Source organism: Haematobia irritans, chromosome 1 (genome assembly GCF_050003625.1).
Source record: "Haematobia irritans isolate KBUSLIRL chromosome 1, ASM5000362v1, whole genome shotgun sequence".
Taxonomy (NCBI): Eukaryota; Metazoa; Arthropoda; class Insecta; order Diptera; family Muscidae; genus Haematobia; species Haematobia irritans.
The window spans coordinates 170,466,212-170,491,965 of NC_134397.1; the positions used below are offsets into that span (position 1 = coordinate 170,466,212).

General features: G+C 32.5%; 1 protein-coding gene across 2 annotated transcripts in view; it reads right to left on the minus strand.

The window, feature by feature from the left end:
• LOC142222132 (uncharacterized) overlaps window positions 1–22,728 on the minus strand; it is a 287,542-nt gene extending 264,814 nt beyond the window's left edge. The window contains exons 1-2 of one of the 2 annotated variants that reach the window (XM_075292098.1): window positions 22,625–22,728; window positions 20,359–21,123 (exon numbers count right to left, since the gene is read on the minus strand). The gene's annotated coding sequence lies outside the window, so the exon portion shown is untranslated. Of the gene's footprint in view, window positions 1–20,358; window positions 21,124–21,897; window positions 21,998–22,624 lie in introns of those variants that run through there. The other variant, XM_075292099.1, reaches the window with a different exon arrangement.
• Window positions 22,729–25,754: the final 3,026 nt, after the last annotated feature.

The following is a 25,754-nucleotide window of genomic DNA, read 5'->3' on the forward strand; positions in this document are numbered from 1 at the left end:
CCCCATTCATGCATTTAATGAAATTATGTAAAGGGTGATTCTTTTGAGGTTAGGATTTTCATGCATTAGTATTTGACAGATCACGTGGGATTTCAGACATGGTGTCAAAGAGAAAGATGCTCAGTATGCTTTGACATTTCATCATGAATAGACGAACGATCTGCCACAACGTCGAATTTTCAGTGAATGGGCCCTAGAAAAGTTGGCAGAAAATCCGCTTATTTATCGACAAATTTTGTTCAGCGATGAGGCTCATTTCTGGTTGAATGGCTACGTAAATAAGCAAAATTGCCGCATTTGGAGTGAAGAGCAACCAGAAGCCGTTCAAGAACTGCCCATGCATCCCGAAAAATGCACTGTTTGGTGTGGTTTGTACGCTGGTGGAATCATTGGACCGTATTTTTTCAAAGATGCTGTTGGACGCAACGTTAGGGTGAATGGCGATCGCTATCGTTCGATGCTAACAAACTTTTTGTTGCCAAAAATGGAAGAACTGAACTTGGTTGACATGTGGTTTCAACAAGATGGCGCTACATGCCACACAGCTCGCGATTCTATGGCCATTTTGAGGGAAAACTTCGGAGAACAATTCATCTCAAGAAATGGACCGGTAAGTTGGCCACCAAGATCATGCGATTTGACGCCTTTAGACTATTTTTTGTGGGCCTACGTCAAGTCTAAAGTCTACAGAAATAAGCCAGCAACTATTCCAGCTTTGGAAGACAACATTTCCGAAGAAATTCGGGCTATTCCGGCCGAAATGCTCGAAAAAGTTGCCCAAAATTGGACTTTCCGAATGGACCACCTAAGACGCAGCCGCGGTCAACATTTAAATGAAATTATCTTCAAAAAGTAAATGTCATGGACCAATCTAACGTTTCAAATAAAGAACCGATGAGATTTTGCAAATTTTATGCGTTTTTTTTTTAAAAAAAGTTATCAAGCTCTTAACAAATCACCCTTTACATTTTGTTGAGAATGAAGATACGTTTTTTTGTTTGTTGTTTTAATTTTATTCCCAGGGAACATCGTTATCCCTTTGTAACCTTTGACATTTATCTCGTTGATTTTCCCATATCCAAACTGTGGTGTATGATGAATTCGCCGAACTACCACAAGTGAATAATGAATGGAAAAATGTTTGCTAAAAGTTCATCGTTTTTATATCTGTCTATGAGTTTGTGTGGTATTTTCATTAACACTGCCTACTGCTTAGACATTCCAGGGTTGAGCGCATAGTGACTTCAAGAGACTACTGGAAGTTTGCATAGAAAAGGACGAAAGTCCAACACGGATATAAGCCGAGAGTATTCATTGAAATATCGATCTAAAAAATTTCTAGTATACACACTCAACAACGGGAACCCTATAGTTCACTAAAGCCGATTTAATTCTATTTTAGTTGATGGAATTATTACGTTCTAAGAGATTTTCCATGACTTTAATAATGCGTATGTTAGTTAAATTAACTACAACAGAGGAACAAATTATACAAAATCGACTCTCCCACAAAATTCGAGTCTCCTACAAAATAGTTCAGAATTTCTTAAAATTTTTAAATTTTACCAATAATGTGCCCATCTTGAACTTTGTATGGCACTGAAGACATTTTGTGCAATTTTTAACTCCAATTTTTTCCTTCAAACTACAAAATGTTCTGTAATAAGTGAAAAATAATAATAATGTCTAATAAATTTTCTTGAATTTGTCGAAAATTATTTATTTACTTATTTTTGTGAAATCGGCGTGACATTTGCGTTTCTAATACAGGTTAGTTTAAACTTTTTAAAATTAAGTAAAATTTTATTTCCTGGTGGGTTCACTGTTTTTTCAGTAGACTAAAAAAACCATGTCCGGTTCCAAATATTTGGTCCTTACACTGTTTCTGATTTTGGTTTTGATTCCGAGCCAAATAAATGGATAATTAAAGTAAGGATACGCTATTCTCTTTTAAATATGAGTTTTACGTACTTGATGCTAGGAGGCAACTTTTAATTTATTCGTTTTTTTTCAATTTGTTTCTTCATGTCCTATCAAAGACCTTCAATAACGTGTTAACGACAACTCAAATTTCCAAATTCAGACTCATTTTCAAGTGGAAATTAGGCTTTGTTTCATGTAAAAGAGGTCTTTAAAATAAAATATTGAAAAACATCTCCAATTTTTGAACACTTATTTGCTTTGTAGTCAATATACAAAAAGTCGACAAACTTAAAGACGATCTCATTAATTTTAGAGAATTTTTCAGAACTATTAAAGCCAATTTGACATTAGTGAAATAATATTTTCTTTCATGAAAAGATACCCAACTTTAAGTTGAATCACTCAACTATAAGGACAAAACTTGAAATTGAAAAGTTTATCGACTTTTGGACAAGGAAAACAACTTTATATCAGAAAAATGCATTTTCTAATCCAAGCAAAATTTGCATTCATATCTTAAGGACATGAAATCTTTGGCCTCTTGAAAATATTTTTTTTTCAGTGTAGCGAAATAATCTACACTGATACTACTATTTTTAGAGACCTGTAGTTGGACTTCTATTAAAGTTACAACTCGTTAAAATGATCGCATGGAATTCTTCAAGCTGACGAAATAGAAAGATAGCCAGAACTTTTGCCTCAGTTTTATTTTGACCATTGTTAACAATATTTACGTGATATTAAAGATTACGCAACCTAAATTTTAGGATGCGAAATTTACAAAATATTAAGAACAAATTTCTTTAAAATAATGAAATTTTATTTAAAATAAAGTTTATAATGTTTGCTTCAAAAATTTTTTTCATTAAATTTAGGACAAAAATTTTGTAAATTTGCGTCCCTCCGTTAAAATCCCACGTCGTTGAACTAAGGCTAATTTTTCATAAGGTACCCAGCAAAAACTAGGTAACAATAACTCATTACAATTTGCATTACCAGAAGAAAAACTCTCATTACACGTTGCATTACATTGCGATGAGTTATAGTGACTAACTTATAATGACAATAATAACTACTTCTCAGTAATTTGTGATGATTATTCTCAAAAAATAATGCAGTTGATCTATAATGGCTTAATAAAATATTGAGCTTTTACATAAAGAATTAAAACCAATATTTAATCTAACGTCAGCGTTGCCAATTTAGCTTTTTTCCCGCTAGATTTGGCTTTTTTTGAAGACGTTTATCGGGAAATAAATGCATTTAGCTTTTAGCCTTTTTTCTGGCTTTTTTCATGACCCTTTTAGCTATTTTTGGCTTTTTTTATTTTCGACATGTTCCTATTGAAATATGGATAAAACTTCGTTTTTATCTAAGTCTTGCTCCACATTTTTCAAAGCTCAATTGAAGCCTTAATAATTATTCCAGCCATTATACGGGCATTTTTGCAGCAAATGCACCTTGTTGTGATTGAATGTGAATTGCTGTGTACACTGAAAAAATATTGTCGTGAGGCCAAAGGCTAGGCTAATTCTAAAAAATTCTTAAAATTAATTAAATAGTCTTTAAATTTGTGGAGTTTTTGTATCTTGACCACAAACCAAAATAGCGTTCAATAATAGAAGAGGTTTTTCAACATTTTATTTTAAAAACGTATACACAGAATAATTTCTACTTAAAGTCGAGTCTGAATTTGGAAATTTAAGTTGTCGTTAGCACGTTTTTAAAGCACTGTGATAGCTCATGAAGAAAAAGCTGAAAAAACGAATAAATTCAAATTTGACTCGGAATCAATACAAAAAAATCATTTACAAAAAAATCATTAGTGCACAAAATCTTTGGAACCGAACATAGAAATAATTAAGGAAATAAAGTTTTGAATGTGATATTATTTCAAAAAAATGCAATAAAAAATTCGTAGTGATAGGATCAAAACAAATCTGCTATTTATTAATGGAATTGATTTACATTTACGAAAATTGGACAACAATAAGTTTGTATGGGAAATTTTCGAATAAAAGTTATTCAGTATAAACTTGCAAGAAAGTTAGAATGGGTTTTATTCTCTTGGGTAATATTAGGAGATGTGTACACGTTCACGAATTTATCATTAATTCAGTTAAAACGAAATATATTGATATTTTCTAATGCAGTTCTATGTGAAATTGGATTTGTTGATGATTAACCAGCTGATAATTGCAAGTTTACAAGAAAAAAAGTTTTTACTAGGAAATATAAATGAAGGACTTCCAGTACAAATTTGTGATAGTAATCAAAATGTATCGAGTACACAAACAGATCTAATTTGACTTAGATTTTCTTACAGTCCTACAGAAATGGAAATAAAATGAATACAATTAAAATAATATGCATTTTAAGTGAGATAAAGCCTTTAAGTTTGTTAAATTTCAATCAAAAATGTGACTTTTGATACAAAACAATTTAGCTTTTTTCTAGCTATTTTTTTTTAACATTTTTTAGCTTTTTTGGCTAGTTTTTTTTGGACAAATCTAGCGGTTTTTGGTGAAACAATTCTGGCAACGCTGTCTAACGTCTAAAATGTTTTCCAAGTATTTTATAATAATGGTGCTTTAAATGAATATAATAGGTATATTATAAAGCAATTCACGAATTTAACTCACTGTAGCAAGTTTTCTCGTTTAATCTTGGAATTAATTTGCGTTTAATTCATTCTAGGGTATATGCACATCTAAATTTACATCTCCCCAAATTTCGTGGACCAAATTTCGTTATAAACCGCACATGTATTTTTTATTATTTTCATAAACTGAAAGAAAATATTGTTAGGCCAAAGTTTTGTTGCGAGTTTTGCTTTGCATAAAAGACATTAACATTTTTTGCCTTGTCCAAAGTAGATAAACTGTTTAATAAAGTTGTTTTATACTTTCAGTTAGGTGATTCGACTTAAAATGGGTATTTATACATGAAAAGTAATTTTGTTGTATTTGTTGACTTTTGGTTTCTAGCAAAGCCAAACAGGATTAAAGAATAGGAGATGTCTTCTAATACTTTATTTTAAAGTCGTTTTTACTTGAAACATAGCATTTGAGTTATCATTAAAAGGTTTCGAAAGGACTTTGATGGCACATGAAAAAAAAAATTAAAAAAAATCGAATAAGTTCAAATTCGTCTCCTAATATCACTTCAATTCCCGGTTTCTTTGTCTCGGAATCAGTACCAACATAATTAATGTAAAGACAAAATCTTTAGAACCGGACAAGCTTTTTTCCTACATTTTATATTATTCAAAAAACAAGAAGTATTTATTTTCGAGATTTGGATACCTGAGAAAAAAGTAGTTATTTTTCAAATTACGAACAAATGATTACATATTAGGTGATCATATGCTCTTTATACACTACTTATTTCATGGCGGAAGGTATGCCTGGGGTGAAGTACTTTCCTCCTAGGACATGCGTATGTAAATGTAATCCGGAGCGATGCCAATTATTAAGTAGTTATTACTTTTTAAATAGGCTTACCTACAAGATTACCGGGTAATTAGAGTTTTTGCTGGGTAAGGAAACAAATTTTTGATTCAACAAAATTGTCCTTAAATTAGCTGAAATATTGAAACTTTAGATTTAAGATAAAAACGCTTCAAATATAGACTAAGACTTATTTTGAGGATTTAGCGTATTTGGCTTAAAGTTTTTTTGGAATTAAGAAAACATTTTTCACTTTGAAGTATACGTTATAATTTCGATTTTTAGGCTGGCATTTGTTTGTACGTGAGTACCTTTATTAATAAACCGCGAAAAGGGAATGAAAATTTGATAACTGTATCCTAATTTTAAATTTATTGGTCCTAGATTTAAAGCCAGATAAATCTCTAAAAAAATTCTTTATTTTAAAGAAGCCGCATCTTTGGCTCGGAATCAATACCAAAATCCGTAAAGGAAGGTCAAAATATTTGGATCCAAGTAAATTTTTTTTTTTGAATGTGACAAGGCATTAATAACGAAAGGTCTTGTGCCTACTCACAAGTGCTGAAAAGTTTTCTGATCCCAACCCACGACGTCAAGATTTTGGTTGGCTTCTAAGATGATTTAAGTAAATCGCGTTTGCCGATCAAAGGTCGATAGAATTTTGTGAAAGTCTCTTTGAAGTAAGTAGAAAGGAAAGACAGGATTCTAGTATAAGCTTGGATAACAGCATGGCATTCAAATCTATATTGAGAATGTATAACAAGCCGCCATGCAAATAAATACGATACTAATATCTGTGTTACCAATTTTAGGGTCCAGTTAACGGGTTTCTACTGAAGTTACCAAATTGGGCAATTCTTAAGTGTTAGATCCTAAGGTAAGTCGATAGACTATTGAAATGTGGTAATACCTCAAGAAGGAGGATAAAAGATCACCGAAATGCTTTCCTCTTCTGTTCTATACCCAAGACGTCAAGGGGGTATTATGCTAATCGCATTTGCGGAAATAGGAATAAGGAATTTTAGTCGCTTCGATGAGGTGGGTGTACCACACAAAAAAAAAAAATAAATAAAATCATTCATCATATTGGTCATTGAATAAAAATGTCCTGCAAGAATTTCCCATTAAAAATTGTTAAAAGAAAATAGTTTTTTGAATGTTGCTATATCGAAACATGGACCTCTACACTGAAAAAGAATCGACCTAATATGGAAGATTATGCAACATAAATTTTAGGACTCGAAATTTACGCAATGTTAAGGACAAAATTTTTTAAAATAATGACATTTTAATTAAAAGAAAGTTTATAATCCTTGCTGCAAACATTTTTTCATTAAATTTAGGACACAAATCTTGAAATTTGCGTCTCTCTGTAGATCTTTGAAGTAAGGCAAATTTTCTTAAAATAAAGAAAAACATTTTCAATTTAAAGAAATCGTCTTTAACTCAACTCAACATATTGCATTTTTAAATTTAAGATAAAATCGCTTCAAATATAGTCTAAGACTTTTTTTTAAGGATTTGCATCTTTGGTTTAAAGTTTTTTTAGCATTAAAAAAACTATTTTTACTTTGAAGTACCTGGCATAATTTCGATTTTGAAATTGGAATTTGTTTGTACATAAATACCTTTATTAATATATCGCAAAAAGAGAATAAAAGTTCGATGAATGAGATCAGTATCCAATTTTAATTTTATTGATCCTAGATTTAAAGCCAGGGAGGTCCGGAAAAAATGTCTTTATTTTAAAGAAGTCGCATCTTTGGCTCGGAATCAATACCAAAATCCTTAAGGGAAGGTCAAAATCTTTGGATCGAAGTAAACTTTTTTTTGAGTGTTCGCTTTTAGATCCCAGCAAAAAAAAATTGGAAGTTGTTCCACAAACATTTCTTTTAAAGCCCATCCCTGGATCCCCCATCGAGTTTCTTCAACTTCCGATGCAGTCCTTTTGGACAAGTCCACAAACATTTCTTCTAAAGCGCATCGTGGGATCCCCCAATGATTTTTTTGCCACTTCCGATGCAGTCCTTTTGGACAAGTGCACAAACATTTCTTCTAAAGCGCATCTTGGGATCCCCCAATGGTTTGTTTCTACTTCCGATGCAGTCCTTTTGGACAAGTATTAGAAAGAACGCAATCAGTGTATTTTAAGTGAAAAATTTGGACCATGAAATTAAATAAAATAGAAAACTAATAAAAAAATAGAAAATTAATAAAAAAGTAAAAAAAAAAAATAATAATACAAAATAAATTTCACCCCCGCTGGGATTTGAACCTGTGCCGTTTGACCTTTTCGCTTCCATGGAAGTTCTTTTGAGAAGATTCTGCAAATTACGAGAATTTTAACTTTTTTTGTTGATTTGTAATGAAAAAGAATATATATATATTTATACTAAAATATATGCCGAAAATAAAAAATAAAAACGATGCATAACGTAAAAAAATAATTTTGTAGAAAAATATTTGATAAAAAAATTGCCGCTTGTGAGATTTGAACCTGGGTTTTTTTTTTCGTTCATACTAATAAAGAACTTCTCGAGAAGCAATTAGAATGATATTCCTTGGTGTCGTATTACGATCATATCACACACATTTGAATTGACCTTTCGACGCTTTATGTTCAATGGCGTTTGTGGCTGAGTGTGCTAAGGCGTTCTGTTATGGTGCCAGCAAACCCAGGTTCAACCCCTGGTCGGAGCGAAAAAGTTTTTCAAATTGTAAAAATTAGATAATAGGAAAATAATAGTGTAGTTAAAATATATGGTTGAAAAAAAGTGAAATTGGTTAAAAAAAAAATTCGCTTTTTAAATTTCTTCATTCAAATTAACTTCCAGGGCACAACTTCTAAAGTAATGCAAAGGATCCAAAAAGGGAGAGTACTTCCGTCCTATGACAAGCCCGTGTAAAATTCATTGGAGATGATCCAAGTTTGCACTACATCCGGATCACAGATTGGGGATCCAAACTACTTTTTTGGAAGCTCTTTTTTGCTGGAATATTAATTCTGGGGACGTTCAAGAGTTTAAATACGGGGATCGGTTTATATGGGGACCCATACATCAGAACATATATCAGAAACAAAAAAATGTCCAAATCTCCGGAAATTCCTCATCCAATGCCCAAGTCTTCAACCTAAAAAGTTTGTCTCGTTCGTAACAATATCTCTAATTTGGGAAAATGTCCCCGATATTGGCAACTCTGATTGGAGCCACGTGAATTTGGTGTGGCACTGAAAAAAAGCATGCCCGGTCCCAAAGATTTTGTCTTTACTTTAAAAATTTTGGTAATGATTCCGAGCCAAGACACAATTCTATTTTAAATTTGGGTTTTGTGTACTTGCTTCTAGGAAGCAAATTTTAACTTTTTCAAAGTAAAAACGAATTAACGATAACCTTTTTTCCAAATTAAGACTCGACTTCCAGTAGAAATTATGCTATGTTTCAAGTAAAAGCGTTTTTAAAATAAAGTGTTGAAAACATGTCCTATATTTGAACGGTTTTTTGCTTTGTAGTCCAGATGCAAAAAGACAATTTCATTAAATTTAAAGATTTTTTCAGAATGAATAAAGTCAAGATGACCTTAGCCCAAACATTTTTTCTTTCATGTTATGATACCCATGTTTATGTGAAATCATTTAATTATAAGGACAATACGACTTCATTGAAAAGTTTATCGACTTTTGGACAAGGAAAAAAAAAACTTTATATTCGAGAAATGCGTCTTCTATGCTAAGCAAAATTTGCATTCGTATTTTAAAGATATGAAATCATTGACTTCACGACAATATTTTTTTCAGTGCGGGTATGGTGACTTCGCAAGGCACACAAAAATTTATTCTAATGTACTCCATATCTTTTTGCTTTAGATAATCTTTAAATTAACTGACACATTGAATCATGGAATTCAAAATAATAAAGATTCAAATAAAAGCTAAGATTTATTTTGAGGATATTGCATCTTTGGTACAAAGTTTTTTTTTTAAATAAAAAAAAAACTTTACTTTGAAGTATCTATTATAATTTAGATATGTATATAGAACAATGAAATTTCGATAAATAAAAGCTGTATCCTAATGAATGAATTTCGTAGAGCTTAGATTTCAAGCTATATAGCTCCATAAAAACATCTTTATTTTATCGGCATTTTTGGCTCGGTATAACAAAAATACCAAAATCCGTAGAAGGCCAAATTTTTGGATACAATTTAACTTGTTTTTGAGTATGTGTCCTAATTTAAATTTTATGTCCTAAAAATGTCATATCATTGGCTGGGAATCCTAATCTTAATGGGAAAGTTAACATTTTTGGAACCAAGTAAATTTTTTGTTTAGTGTACCAAAAATTTCTCTATTCATTATTTTGTTTTCGATTTATCTTAGAATTTTTCTCATTGAAAACTTTTCATATGTTAACGCTAAGGATTCATATGTGTTGGTCTTATCCAGATTTTTGGACATGACTTCGTATCTAGTTTATTCGATGTTTTTATACCCTCCACCATAGGATGGGGGTATATTAACTTTGTCATTCCGTTTGTAACACATCGAAATATTGCTCTAAGACCCCATAAAGTATATATATTCTGGGTCGTGGTGAAATTCTGAGTCGATCTAAGCATGTCCGTCCGTCCGTCCGTCTGTCCGTCTGTCCGTCTGTCCGGCTGTCCGTCCGTCTGTGGAAATCACGCTAACTTCCGAACGAAACTAGCTATCGACTTGAAACTTGGCACAAGTAGTTGTTATTGATGTAGGTCGGATGGTATTGAAAATGGGCCATATCGGCCCACGTTTACGTATAGCCCCCATATAAACCGATCCCCAAATTTGGCTTGCGGAGCCTTCCGGAGCAGCAAAATTCATCCGATCCGGTTGAAATTTGGTACGTGGTCTAAGTATACGGTCTCTAACAACCATGCAAAAATTGGTCCATATCGGTCTATAAATATATATAGCTCCCATATAAACCGATCCCCAGATTTGACCTCCGGAGCCTCTTGGAGGAGCAAACTTCATCCTACCCGATTGAAATTTGGTACGTGGTGTTAGTATATGGTCTCTAACAACCATGCAAAAACTGGTCCATATCGGTCCATAATTATATATAGCTCCCATATAAACCGATCCCCAGATTTGACCTCCGGAGCCTCTTGGAGGGGCAAAATTCATCCGATCTGTTTGAAATTGGGTACCTGATGTTAGTATACGGTCTCTAACAAGCATGCAAAAATTGGTCCATATCGGTCCATAATTATATATAGCTCCCATATAAACCGATCCCCAGATTTGAACTCTGGAGCCTCTTGGATGAGTAAAATTCATCCGATCCAATTGAAATTTAGTACGTGGTGTTAGTATATGGTCTCTAACAACCATGCAAAAATTGGTCCATATCGGTCCATAATTATATATAGCTCCCATATAAACCGATCCCCAGATTTGACCTCCGGAGCCTCTTGGAGGGGCAAAATTCATCCGATCCGTTTGAAATTGGGTACCTGATGTTAGTATACGGTCTCTAACAAGCATGCAAAAATTGGTCCATATCGGTCCATAATTATATATAGCACCCATATAAACCGATCCCCAGATTTGACCTCCGGAGCCTCTTGGAGGAGCAAAAGTCATCCGATGCGGTTGAAATTTGGTACATTTCGTTAGTATATGGCCTCTAACAGCCATGTAAAAATTGTCAAATTTTATTACTATAGAAAGTTTTGTCAAAATTTTATTTCTATAGAAAGTTTTGTAAAAAGTTTATTTCTATAGCAATGTTTGCCAACATTTTATTTCCATAGAAAATTTTGTCAAAATTTTATTTCTATAGAAAATTTTATAAAAAATTTATTTCTGCAGAAGATTTTGTCAACATTTTATTTCTATAGAACATTTTGTCAACATTTTATTTCTATAGAAAATTTTGTCAAAATTTTATTGCTATAGAAAATTTTGTCAACATTTTACTTCCATAGAAAATTTTGTCAACATTTTATTTCTATAGAAGATTTTGTCAAGTTTTTATTTCTATAGAAAATTTTGTCAAAATTTTATTTCTATAGAAAATTTTGTCAAACTGAATTATATACGTATTTAATCGGCCTTTTTTTTGTTTAATATATACCCCTTACTAACTACTAACTTACAATTTAGAAGACAGTGTTAAAAAGTTTTACGATACCTTGCCATCGGCAAGTGTTATCGCAACCCAAGTAATTCGATTATGGATGACAGCCTTTAGTAGAAGTTCCTACGCAATCCATGGTGGAGGGTACATAAGATTCGGCCTGGCCGAACTTACGGCCGTATATACTTGTTTTCTTTTCATCCCATCATTTCCATATAAATTGAAGTTTACGTTGTTGTAAACAACGTCGAAATGTCGTTTTTTTGCGCTGATTGTGTCTGGAGTGTATTTACTTGAGGAAAAAAAAGCCACTACTATTTGGTGAAAACATTCAAGTATGTATGAGCTCATATGGAAGTACCATCTACAGGCCAACATATTCCAAGTAGATATACTTAACATTTAATAACATTGGTAGTCGAGATCATACATATATACTCATATATAAGTAAAGTAAATGAAATTTTTTTCTGCAATTCATATGAATTTGAATGGAATAAAGTGTACTCAAATGTCTAGATGAATAGTAGTGTGTGAATATTTAGTTTTTGTTTTTTCTTTTTGCGGCATAATTGCGGCATAAAATAGTAATTTTACTCTTTACTCTTTAAGATTATGGAGAATTTAAGCAGGATTTATTGCATTTCTAATTTAGGTTTATGTACGGCATTTCCAGAAGATCGTATTCAAAATTTCACACCACCAGGATACTAGAGAAAGATCTATTACTTTTATTTTTATGATATTATTATTTATATTAGAAAATAACTAACTGTATAAGCTGAACTTTAAATGGGGAAAATAGCCCGGCCTGAAGTATTGACAAAATTTGTAATTTATCGTCAATATCCGGGAATCGTCTACTTTAGATAGATGTTTATTTTCTTTGTAGATCTTTAGAATTTTTCCAATTTTGGGATTTTTGTTTGTCAGGTGTTCTGGTTTTTACAGCTATTTACAAATGTTAACTGATAAAGATATTGTCCTGAGACCAAAGATTTTATATCCTTAAAATACGAATACGCATTTCTCTGGTATAAAGTGTTTTTCCTTGTCCAAAAGGAAATAAACTTCTCAATGAAGTCGTTTTATCCTTATAATTAACTGAGTCGACTTAAAAATGGGCATCTTTACATGAAATAAAAAAAGGTTTGTTGGGCATTTAGTTATCGTTAACATCCTTTTTAAAGACTTTAATAGCATACACTCAAAAAAAGTCTATTTGGATCCAAAGATTTTGACCTTCCCTTAAGGATTTTGCCATTGATTCCGATACAAATGCTTCTTTAAAAAAAATACATTTTTAGCGACCTAAATCTCTTAATAGAAAAAGTTTCGTTATATTAACGAAATGTGACGTTAAAAGTCTGCCAACGAAACAAATTCGTTAATACAACGAAATATTTCGTTATTATGACAAATTTTAACAGATATTTCAAAGTAAACACCGAGTTCTTAATTAAAAAAAACCAAAGATGCAAAATCCTCAAAATAAGTCTTAGGCTGACGACAGAGTGGGAGTGAGAAGCGTTGCTATGATATGGCGCTATAAACCTCTGTGTGTGTTTTCTTATGGTGTAGCGCAAAAGATGTCAGAGTAAATGCGTAGCTACAAGCGAGACGATGCTAGTTTGAGCGAGAAAGCGTGTTGTGCAATGGTTTATAGCAAGAACCCGCTTTGTCTCTGTTTGATTTTTTTTGTATGTTTTTTTTTTTGATTTTTCCGGTATTGGGCTGTATTGGGTCCATTATTTTGACATCTTGTTTTGCATTTCCATGAAATTAATCATTTTGTGACCAATATTTGTGAGTTGTGAATAAAAAATATAATAATAAATATTAATAAAATTTAATCTTACCTCAATGTTATTATTAGTTTTTCGGAGGGGTGTATTGTGTTTTTATAAAATTTAACCAATTTTTCTCTAGTTTATGTTCTATTTTTTTCAAAATGTAGTCAAATGTCTTAACTGACATCCTGGTATAAATGGGAGATTTCTCGGGGTGGTTTCTAAGTTCGTAGTACAAATTATGGAATTCCTCATTATTTTTTCTACTTTTGTTTATTTCATGAATTCCGTTCTTTCTTGCAAAAAATGCGTTGAAAGTATTTCGCGACAAGAAAAATTCTTCATCGCAATACATTTTACGTAAATAAACACCACATTACACCTAAAAAAAAAAAAACGGATGTAAACACACAACACGCTTTGCTCCATATCGCGCTCACTCTGCCATAGTATAGCATTGATATAGCATGAACTATTATAGCATCTAGCATCGCTTTGCTTCTCGCTCCCACTCTGTCGTCAGCCTTAGCCCATATACGAAGCGTTTTTATTATACCCTCCACATCGAAATATTGCTCTAAGACCCCATAAAGTATATATATTCTGGGTCGTGGTGAAATTCCGATCTGAGCATGTCCGTCTGTCCGTCTGTTCAAATCACGCTAACTTCCGAACGAAACAAGCTATCGACTTGAATCTTGGCACAATTAGTTGTTATTGATGTAGGTCGGATGGTATAGCAATGTGCCACATCGGTCCATAATTATATATAGCCTCCATATAAATCGATCCCCAGATTTGGCTTTCAGAGCCTCAAAGAGAAGCAAATTTCATCCGATTTGGCCGAAATTTTGGTACATGGTGTTTGAACCATGCAAAAATTGGTCCACATCGGTTCATAATTATATATAGCCCCCATATAAACCGATCTCCAGATTTTAACTCCGGAGCCTCTTGGAGGAGCAAAATTCATCCGATCCGGGTGAAATTTGGTACATGGTGTTAGTATATGGTCTCTAATGACCATGCAACAATTGGTCCACATCGGTCAATAATTATATATAGCTCCCATATAAACCGATCACCAGATTTGACCTCCGGAGCCCCTTGGAAGACCAAAATTCACCTGATTCAGTTGATATTTGGTACGTGGTGTTAGTATATGGCCTCATACACCCATGCAAAAATTGGTCGAAATCGGTCCATAATTATATATAGCCCCCATATAAACCGATCCCCAGATTTGACCTCCGGAGCCCCTTGAAAGAGCAAAATTCATCCGATTCGGTTGAAATTTGGTACGTGATGTTAGTATATGGTATCCAACAACCATGCAGGAATTTGTCCATAGCGGTCCCCATAAGCGACCCCCATATTTCAATTCCGGCTCCCTACGTACCGTGCAAAAGTCCATATCGATTCGTAATTATTTGTAAACTTGTCTACACATACCTTTTTTGTCTAATATATACCACGTATGGACTAACTCACAATTTAGAAAACGATTTAAAATACCACAACCCAAGTAATTCGATTGTTGATGACAGTCTTTCGTAGAAGTTTCAAAGCAATCCTTGGTGGAGGGTACATAAGATTCGGCCTGGCCGAACTTACGGCCATATATACTTGTCTTAAATTTAAAGATTCAATATATATGTAAGAAAATTTTGCCTTGGTTCAAAGACATGCGACTTTAACCGAGGGACGCATTTTTTTTAATTTGTGTCCTAAATTTAATGACTTTAAACTTTATTTTAATTTAAATTGTATTATTTTAAAGAAATTTGTCCTTAATATTTTGTAAATTGCACATCCTAAAATTTAGGTTGCGTAGGCTTTAATATCAGGTAAATATTTTTTTCAGTCTATGAAGAAAAAAGGTGAAAAACGAATAAATTGAAATTTGCTTTCTAGAATCAAGAATGCAAAACTCAAATTTAAATTTAAAAGAGAATTATGTCTTAAAAGTATCCTTAAATCAATTCTCCGTTTCCTTGGCTCGGAATCAATACCAAAATCATTAGTGTAAAGACAAAATCATCAGAACCGGACATGCACTAATTTGTAGACTACTATATATAAACCGATCAAGAATTAAGGAGGAGGTTTATATGGGTATTTAATTTGACTTTTTATCTAACATAATTTCCATATGGACTAACTAGCAATTGAGAAGACAATGTTACACTGAAAAAAAAGCATGCCCGGTTCCAAAGATGTTGTCTTTACTTTAACAATTTTGGTATTGATTCCGAGCCAAAGAAGCGGAGAATTCAAGTAAGGATACTTTTAAGAAACAATTTTCTTTTACATTTGGGTTTTGTGTTTTAATTTTTCGCTTTTTCAGCTTTTTTTTCTTCATATGCCATCAAAGTCCTTTAAAAACGAGTTAACGACAACTTTATTTTCCAAATTCTGACTTGACTTCCGGTAGAATTTATGCTATGTTTCAAGTAAAAACCGTCTTTAAAATATAGTGTTGAAAAACATGTCCTATTTTTGAACGATTTTTTGCTTTGTAGTCCAGATGCAAAAAGACAACAAATTTAAAGACAATTTCATTAAATTTAAAGAATTTTTCTGTATTATTAAACTCAAGTTGACCTTAGTCCAAAAATTTTTTCTTTCATGTTATGATACTCATTTTTAAGTGAAATCACTTAATTATAAATAAGGGCAATACGACTTCATTTAAAAGTTTATCGACTTTTGGACAAGGAAAAAACTGTGTATTAGAGAAATGCGTCTTCTACGCTAAGCAAAATTTGCCTTCTTATTTTAAGGACATGAAATCTTTGTCCTCACGACAATATTTTTTTCAGTGCAGGAAATAAAAAAAAACAACTCGTTGAAGTAGGTCCACTTTTCAAAAAATCCAGCATGATATCCAAAAATGAGGTACTCTTTTTTCATCACATGATCACCATCCCTGAAATCGGTTCAGCCCTTTCCAAGTTTACCCGGAACATACAAACAAAGAAAAAACAAATTTAAACTAAGAATTTAAGAGAATGGTATTGAGAAAAACAGAATATATTTATGAATATTGAGGGGACTATAACTTTTCTGGGGGCTTAAATCACCCCAGGATTCCCCTAGTTACACCAATGTTTATAAGTATGTGTATATCCGGAAAAGCTGTATTCTTGACATTTTAATTAATTTTTGTTTTGGTAAAAATGAAATGAATCGATAATGGATAGGTTAACAAACAATACAAATACGAACTTTTACATAACATTTATGAAAAGCATCATAATTTAAATTACACTTTCTTTTTCGCTCTAATACCTAATCATGAAAGTATATTAGGTTAAAATTTATGAACACTCTTATTACAAAAACTCATTAAAGTCACTTTATCAAAGAGTCCATGTATTTTATTAAAATATTCAAAATTTAAAAACAGGTATTTACGAAAACAATACATATGCAGTTAAACCTCTCAAAAATAGACATCCAAGGCCACCTAAATTTTGTCTACATTTGCACGGATAAAAAAGACTGTTTTTCATATGTTTGGCTATAAACATTATATGCTTGGAACACAAATTTTTAAACACAATATTTTTGAGTGCAAGCATATAATGTTCATAAACTAGCATAACATGTTTGGGACATATATGTTAATATGTTAGAACATATTATGTTTGGGACATAAAATGTTTGTAAATATAAAATGTTTGGATGCAAACATATATTAATTTAGAAATAGCCTATAAACATATATGTGTTTAGTAGCTTGGAGCGCTATTTAACAGGGAGCGATATTGAATTAAGTTGGTGATTGTTGCTTGTTATTACAAAATTAACCTTTTATTTTTCCTTGGGCAATTGATCGGCTACTTCTTTGATCCTTACAAACTGTGTGGTCCGCTGTTCGAATCCCCGTCCGGCAAAAGGTAAAATTAAAATAAAAAAAATCATACAATTGAATAATTTCTTCTACAATGTTTGTATTACAGAAAAAGGTGCTAAGAACTAAAAAATCTCGTGGAAGTGAGAAAGATGTGGGGGAATATACAATTGGGCTGAAACAAAATTTTGAGCATTCAGGTCGAAAACCTATGTTGTTAGCACCTATATTACCTGTTTATTTTCATAATTCGTTATGATTGTAAATATATAAATAAATAAATAAAATTTTGAGCACAATATTGTTTGGGAGAAGTTTTTTAAGCATATAATATTTTTGGGTGCAAAATGCTTCCAAACATATTATATACATAATAACATATTGTTTTTTGGAAGACAACATTATTGAATTTGGATGCAAAAATACAAAATGTTTGAAACTTAGACTACCCAAACATATATTGTTTAGACTAATATGCTTTCAAACATATTATATATTGGAAGAGATCAAACATATAAATGTTTGGGCAATACCCAAAAATGTATATGCTTGAAGCAAAATATGTTTGGGAGTATATGTTACAGAAGCGATTTTTTGTGAGCGTGTGGGAGGTGCCCAGTTATGAGAAGTTACTTTCAACGTCCCACGACAATTGTTCACTTTTGAGAAGTGTTCAGAGTGTCCAAGTTCGAGAGAGGTTTCACTGTGTTAAGGTGGATATTAAGTTCGAGTTTAGCAGCTAAAATCATCATTTTTTCACGATTACTTTTCTTTAATAAGCCATTTTAAGGAATACAAACTTTGTGAACATTTACTTTGATGGGCTATTCCCCATCAAGTTATAAAGAAATCTGCAACAAATATGTGTAATGTGCCTTTTTTAGTGATTTAGTTTTCACTTTAGTGAAAAAATTACGATTTTAGCGGCTAAACTCGAACTTAATATCCACCTTTATATAAAAGTTTAATGAAAAAGTTCACAAATTAATTAATATGCTCATATTTAGGAACAAGTTCATATTTAAATTTGTTGTGTATATGGACGAATTTCTTTCAAATATGTTTATGGTCCTCGCATTCTTATTATCGTTCGTATCAAATCCGTGAATGATTGTATTTCAATAATGAATTACAATTTGTTCAAATTTTTATACCCTCCACCATAGGATGGGGGTATATTAACTTTATCATTCCGTTTGTAACACATCGAAATATTGCTCTAAGACCCCATAAAGTATATATATTCTGGGTCGTGGTGAAATTCTGAGTCGATCTAAGCATGTCCGTCCGTCCGTCCGTCTGTCCGTCTGTCCGGCTGTCCGTCCGTCTGTGGAAATCACGCTAACTTCCGAACGAAACTAGCTATCGACTGGAAACTTGGCACAAGTAGTTGTTATTGATGTAGGTCGGATGGTATTGAAAATGGGCCATATCGGCCCACGTTTACGTATAGCCCCCATATAAACCGCACCCCAAATTTGGGTTGCGGAGCCTTCCGGAGCAGCAAAATTCATCCGATCCGGTTAAAATTTGGTACGTGGTGTTAGTATATGGTATCTAACAACCATGCAAAAATTGGTCCATATCGGTCCATAATTATATATAGCCCCCATATAAACCGATCCCCAGATTTGACCTCCGGAGCCTCTTGGAGGGGCAAAATTCATCCGATCCGTTTGAAATTGGGTACCTGATGTTAGTATACGGTCTCTAACCAGCATGCAAAAATTGGTCCATATCGGTCCATAATTATATATAGCTCCCATATAAACCGATCCCCAGATTTGAACTCTGGAGCCTCTTGGATGAGCAAAATTCATCCGATCCAATTGAAATTTAGTACGTGGTGTTAGTATATGGTCTCTAACAACCATGCAAAAATTGGTCCATATCGGTCCATAATTATATATAACTCCCATATAAACCGATCCCCAGATTTGACCTCCGGAGCCTCTTGGAGGAGCAAAAGTCATCCGATGCGGTTGAAATTTGGTACATTTCGTTAGTATATGGTCTCTAACAGCCATGTAAAAATTGTCAAATTTTATTACTATAGAAAGTTTTGTCAAAATTTCATTTCTATAGAAAGTTTTGTAAAAAGTTTATTTCTATAGCAATGTTTGTCAACATTTTATTTCTATAGAACATTTTGTCAACATTTTATTTCTATAGAAAATTTTGTCAACATTTTATTTCTATAGAAAATTTTGTCAAAATTTTATTGCTATAGAAAATTTTGTCAACATTTTATTTTCATAGAAAATTTTGTCAAAATTTTATTTCTATAGAAAATTTTGTAAAAAATTTATTTCTGTAGAAAATTTTGTCAACATTTTATTTCTATAGACAATTTTGTCAACATTTTATTTCTATAGAACATTTTGTCAACATTTTATTTCTATAGAAAATTTTGTTAACATTTTATTTCTATAGAAAATTTTGTCAAAATTTTATTGCTATAGAAAATTTTGTCAAGTTTTTATTTCTATAGAAAATTTTGTCAAAATTTTATTTCTATAGAAAATTTTGTCAAACTGAATTATATACGTATTAAATCGGCCTTTTTTTTGTTTATTATATACCCCTTATGGACTAACTTACAATTTAGAAGACAGTGTTAAAAAGTTTTACGATACCTTGCCATCGGCAAGTGTTATCGCAACCCAAGTAATTCGATTGTGGATGACAGCCTTTAGTAGAAGTTCCTACGCAATCCATGGTGGAGGGTACATAAGATTCGACCTGGCCGAACTTACGGCCGTATATACTTGTTTATATTAAATTTCTTTCGGTGAAAAATAGTTTGGGTCGCAATTCAATCCTCATATCTTCATTCGAATGTTGCTTGCAGCAAATTTGGCCAACCTAAGACAAATGCTAGTTATTTTCCAACTTTTTTTATTATTAATTTATGGCTCAACTAACTCCCTTTCATACCCAGTTTGTTGCACAAAATGGATACAAAATTGCCAACGTGGAGAAAGCAAATATCATCCATATTTACGAAGACCATTAAAAAATCACGAACAAGGTGCGGTTGCAAGGATTGCAAAATGTGGGAATAAAAGGGAAATATCAAAAAAAAAAATAGGTAAACAACAGAGTTTTATGGCATTGGGATTTCAGGTGAAAGGAGGAGAACCAAATGCAATATTGATGAAGCAGTTAATTAAGTTTAAAATGGTAACGAGTGTAATGTAGCGAATTTGTGGCTGACTTACCTTTTATTTGGAATTTTTCTCTTTTGTTTTTCTATTGGTCTAGGAGGAGTAAACCAAAATTGAGTTTTCCTTCCGTAGGAATTGAGAAAAACAACCTTCAATGGTAACTCCAATTAGGATGCAATAATGTAAACCAACTACCACACTAATACCTTGATGATGATGTAGGGTTTGCTGAATGTCCGTTATAGTGGGAGTTTATGTATGTTAGAATTCGGTAGGTCGGCAACTTGTTTGTGCTTATTTTTCGTTGCTCTCAGATTGTGAATCGGAGAGAGTCTGAGAGAGACACACATAGAGGGGGGAGACGAAGTATAAACGAATAAATGTTTTGGGTAGAAATGAAAATTAATCAGATGTTCAATGGGTGGTAATTTATTAATGTTGGCAATTAGATGCGGTTGAACGAAGTTGTTATTGTTGTTGTAGCCGTCGTAGTTGATATTGTTGTATTTACAGCAACTGCTCCTGTTATCTGTCAATTGTAAATTATGTTATTGTTATTTTTCTTCGGATGGTGGTGGCAATTTGTAATCGCTTTTTTTAAATTTCGAATCTTTTTCACTTTCGCAACACCATATTCAAAATCACACTCACTTTTATCTATTGATTTTTTTTCGGTTAGAATTTCATATGCTAGCCTTGCAGAGGGGGGAGTATAAACACCCCTTAATATTTTATTGAAGATTTTTTTTGTTTTTTTATTCAAACACCAAAACTGCTGTTGAAGGAGATATTTGTTTTATCTTTTTTGTATGCATCTTTCTATTAAGAAATATTTTTTTTTTCAATTATGGATTATTTTCATTGTAATTTTCCAAAAAAAAAAAATATTATTATATACGACTTGCTAACCATTGTGCGTAGGTAGGAGAGTATGTGTGTGTGTGTATGTTTTTTTTAATTCTTGCTGAAATCATCTTTAGCACGATATTGCCATTTCTTTTGCTCTACTCTCTTTTTACCATAAGGCTATCTTATTTTCGCAAGGATATTTGGCATTGAATGCTTAGCTTACACACACACATACACATTAAGGGAGAGAGAATGAAGAAAATATAAAAAAAAGAATTAAACAAAAACTACACAAAACACAAACAATTTATACAGACTCTCATGCACTTCAATACTCAGCAGAGGCTGATGGCTCTCAAATTTACACGCACACACACACATACACTGGTTTTAACAAAATAATACACAAAAGTATAGAGTGGAGGGGGGTTTTCAACAAGACCACCGTCATCAGAACCAGCCAAACGAAACGAGTACAATGCGAAACGAAACCAGGCTGACACAGGCTGCCACTCCGTTAAACAGCCAACCAACAAAACGAAGGAAATGGGTAGGAAGGGCAAGGGAAGACTATACGCAATTTAATTAAAAAATAAAATACTATTTCTCTTTTAGCTAGTCTGTGGAATTAATTTTCTTTTCGCATATATCGTAAAGCACATTTACACTTCGTTTGAAAGCACTTGGTTTTCTTTTCTTTTTTTTTAATATTTTTTACATCTTCATTTCTTATTTTCCACATACATTCACTGAATTTTCTCTTCCTCCCAACGTGAACGCGTACCGTTGACTCGCCGTTAAACAACCGCTAAGGCGTCTTCCACATTCGTGTGTTCAATATACAATACAGGCACTACTATAGGTAGTAGCTGCTAAAACCTTTGCCTACCAGCAGAGAGTGCCTGTGAGTGCGGCGTTGTTGTTTATTATCTCTCAGATACAAAGCCGCCTTGGTTAAACGCACATTTTAGATAAATAACAACAACAATAGGGTAATGCATTAAAAAGAGATGACTACATGCAGTTAAGAGTAGGCAAGAGAGTATAAAAGTAATGTCAAAATGACATATTTGCATTTTTCACAATTATTGTGAATGATAATTGTGTACACTTGTCTTTTATTGACAGCTGTTTTGTGTTTTGATTCTATATGCTTCGCTCACACACACATACACACCCGAACGTATGGCCCTAGCTGGGCCATATCGATAAAGAAACGCACTCACTCATACACGCGGTAGCTTACACAAGGGGCTTGTACTTGTATAGGAAAGAAAAGAAAAATTCATTTGGAAAACGAAAGAGATGCACATAAAAGAAATGAGGTAAAAAAGAATTGCCACTGGTTACTCCCAATGATTTTTCACACGAGTTTCATTTTTCATTGTATTTTTGGGGAAATTTTGGAAAATCTCTTTTTATTAATATCACCGGATTTATTTCAGTTAAAAAAACACAATATTTTTAATACTTTTTCTTGATTTGTTTCTTTTATTTATTTTATATTCAATTTTTTGTTTTTCGTTTGCAACACCAGAAGAGTTTGTTTTTGCAGACACCGCCGCTTCGCTACAACTGACCTGAGTTATAATAAAATGTATTTTGTTTAGTTTTCTCTTCTTCTTATTATTCGTACTGACTCTCCCATTTGGAATTGTGCTCTAGCAATGTAGAGATATACATGTGTGAAGGTGTACGTTATTGGGAATTAAGGCTTGTCAAATATCAAATGAATACCCTGTCATTAAATATTCCCGACCAATCACAATAACATAAGCTGTAGGGTTGCAAACTCTGCTAGTTGAGCCATAAACCGTAATGTTGTTTATAATAGCATACACAGGGTGTCACGCGTAGTGCTATTTTTATCAGTAGGGAAACAAGAGTAAAAATAATCAAAGGACAGTATAAAGAGATTTTATCGGGTTTTAATGAATATATTCTTATTTAATTCATTCTATAATTGTCATAGCTAAACCTTACCATTAATTTTTGATACCGGTTTATGTCAATGATAACGACAAAAATTCAATTTAAATAATAATAATATAGTTGAACGAAATATCGTAAGATGTGATTTGGGCTCAAAAATTATTACTTTAGTAAAATAATTGTGTGGAAAAAGTGTCCCAATTTGAGTTTTTGTATATACCAGAAATGAAATGATTTAGTTTCAATAATTTAGTTTGATGATTTAGTTTCACCATTCACCGCAAGGCTACAACCGACCTTCTTTATACTCATCACCATAGAATGGTATAATAAGTTTGTTACTCCGTTTGTAACACATCGAAGTATCGATTTGCGACTACATAAAGTATATACATATATTCTTGATCAGGGGGAAATTCTAAGACGATATAACCATGTCCGTCTGTCGGAATCACGCTACAGTATACAATAATGAAGCTATAGTGCTGAAATTTTGCATAAACTTGTTTGCAGATGGGTCAAGTTCGAAGATAGGCTATATCGGTCCCGATTTTGATATAGCCCCCATACTAACCGATCCCTTGATTTGGGCTCTTGAGCGTTTAGACATCCCACCTAGCAAAACACGGAGCACTTTTGCAGCAGGATTGTAAGAGAATCGCTACCAACTGCTTACAAAATAACCGAATCAGCGCTGATTTTTGGGGACGATATCCCGATTTAGAGCAGATTCTACATATCGCTGATATAATTGCTCGTAATATTGCTCAGAAGTGATATATAATCTTCAGTTTCCTATTTTATAGCATTGTTGGTATGAAGAAACACAGCACCAACTACCTTTCCTGCAACTATACTGCATGAATTGGTTGCAATAACGTAAACGAATGATCATATACTAGTTTGATTACTCGTTTATGTTATTACCACAAATGCATGCAGTGTAAATCAGGGTTGATAAAGTTGACACTTTTGTGCTTTTTTTTATACATTTTTACTGCCATAAGCACCGTGGGACGACCGATTACTCTATATAGAATTATTTTACCCTAAATGTGAACGTTTCTCACATATGAACTCAACTCTAAAAATTATAAATAGAGGACATTGAAAAAATAAACATATACCAAAATGAGGATATTTTAGTTTTTATTACAGGATCTCAACATTTTTGAGAGGAATATTGTCTATACCACATTCGTCCGCAAATGTAAAACGTAAAATTTAATTTTTTTCCGCCACACTGAGGAAATAAAATTTTGACAAAATTTTCTATAGATATAAAAATTTGACAAAATTTTCTATAGAAATAAAAAGTTGACAACATTTTCTATAAAAATAAAATATTGACAAAATTTTCTATAAGAATACATTTTTTCATATAGAAATAAAATTTTAACAAAATTCCCTATAGAAATAAATTGGACAAAATTGTCTATAGAAATTTTCTTTAGAAATAAAATTTCAACAAATTTTTTTATAGAAAAAGTTGTTGACAAAATTTTCTATAGAAATAAATTTTTCAAAAAAAAAAAAAAATCTATAGAAATAATATTTTGACTAAGTTGTCAATAGAAATAAAATGTTGACAAAATTTTCTATGGAAATAAAATTTTGACAAAATTTTCTATAGAAATAAACAAAATAAGATTTTTAGAAAATGTAAAAAAAATCGTTCAAATTGGTCTAGGTTTAAATATACGTATACTTTAAATTTGATATTATGTACTGCTCGTTTACGTTATTACCACAGACGCATGCAGTGTGAATGCACTGCCTACTTTATTGTATACCAAAACGCGCACCTAAACTCTTACTGCTGAAGTATTTTTTGGTGGGTAACTACCTTACCTGCATCTATTCTGCATGAATTGGTTGCAATAACGTAAACGAATGTTCATAAACTAGTTTGATTACTCGTTTACGTTATTACCACAGATGGATGCAGTGTGAATGCACTGCCTACTTTATTGTATACCAAAATAGCGCATCTAAACTATTACTGCTGAAGTATTTTTTGCTGGGCAATTTTATTTCGATTTGCGTGAATTTCAAAATCAAAATCTAGGTATTTTGTTTGCATAAATAAGTGTGTCGAATATGATGTGTATCGGTCCATGGTTTGGTATAGCCCCAATATAGCCCGATATCCCGATTTGACTTCTTGAGCGTCTAGTTACCGCAATTCTTGTCCGATTTACCTGAAATGCAAAAAAAGCGTCGCCAAAAAAGTAGTGAAAATGTTTTTATACCCTTCACCACTACTGTGGTACAGGGCATAATAAGTTTGTGCATTTGTATGTAACGCCAAGAAGGAGTAATCATAGACCAACCTTTTAATATACGGATCGGCTTAGAATTAAATTCTGAGTCGATTTAGCGATGTCCGTCTGTCTGTCTGTCTGTTGATGTATTTTTGTGTGCAAAGTACAGCTCGCAGTTTTAGTCCGATTATCCTAAAATTTGGTATAGGGTCCTGTTTCGGCTCAAAGACGATCCCTATTGATTTTGGAAAAAATCGGTTCAGATTTAGATATAGCTGCCATATATATTTTTCACCGATCTGGTCATAATTGGTGTGTTTGTCAACCGATCTTCCTCAAATTCTGTACATCCAAATATTTTATGAGTCTCGAAAAACTTGCAAAATATTAGCCAAATCGGTTCAG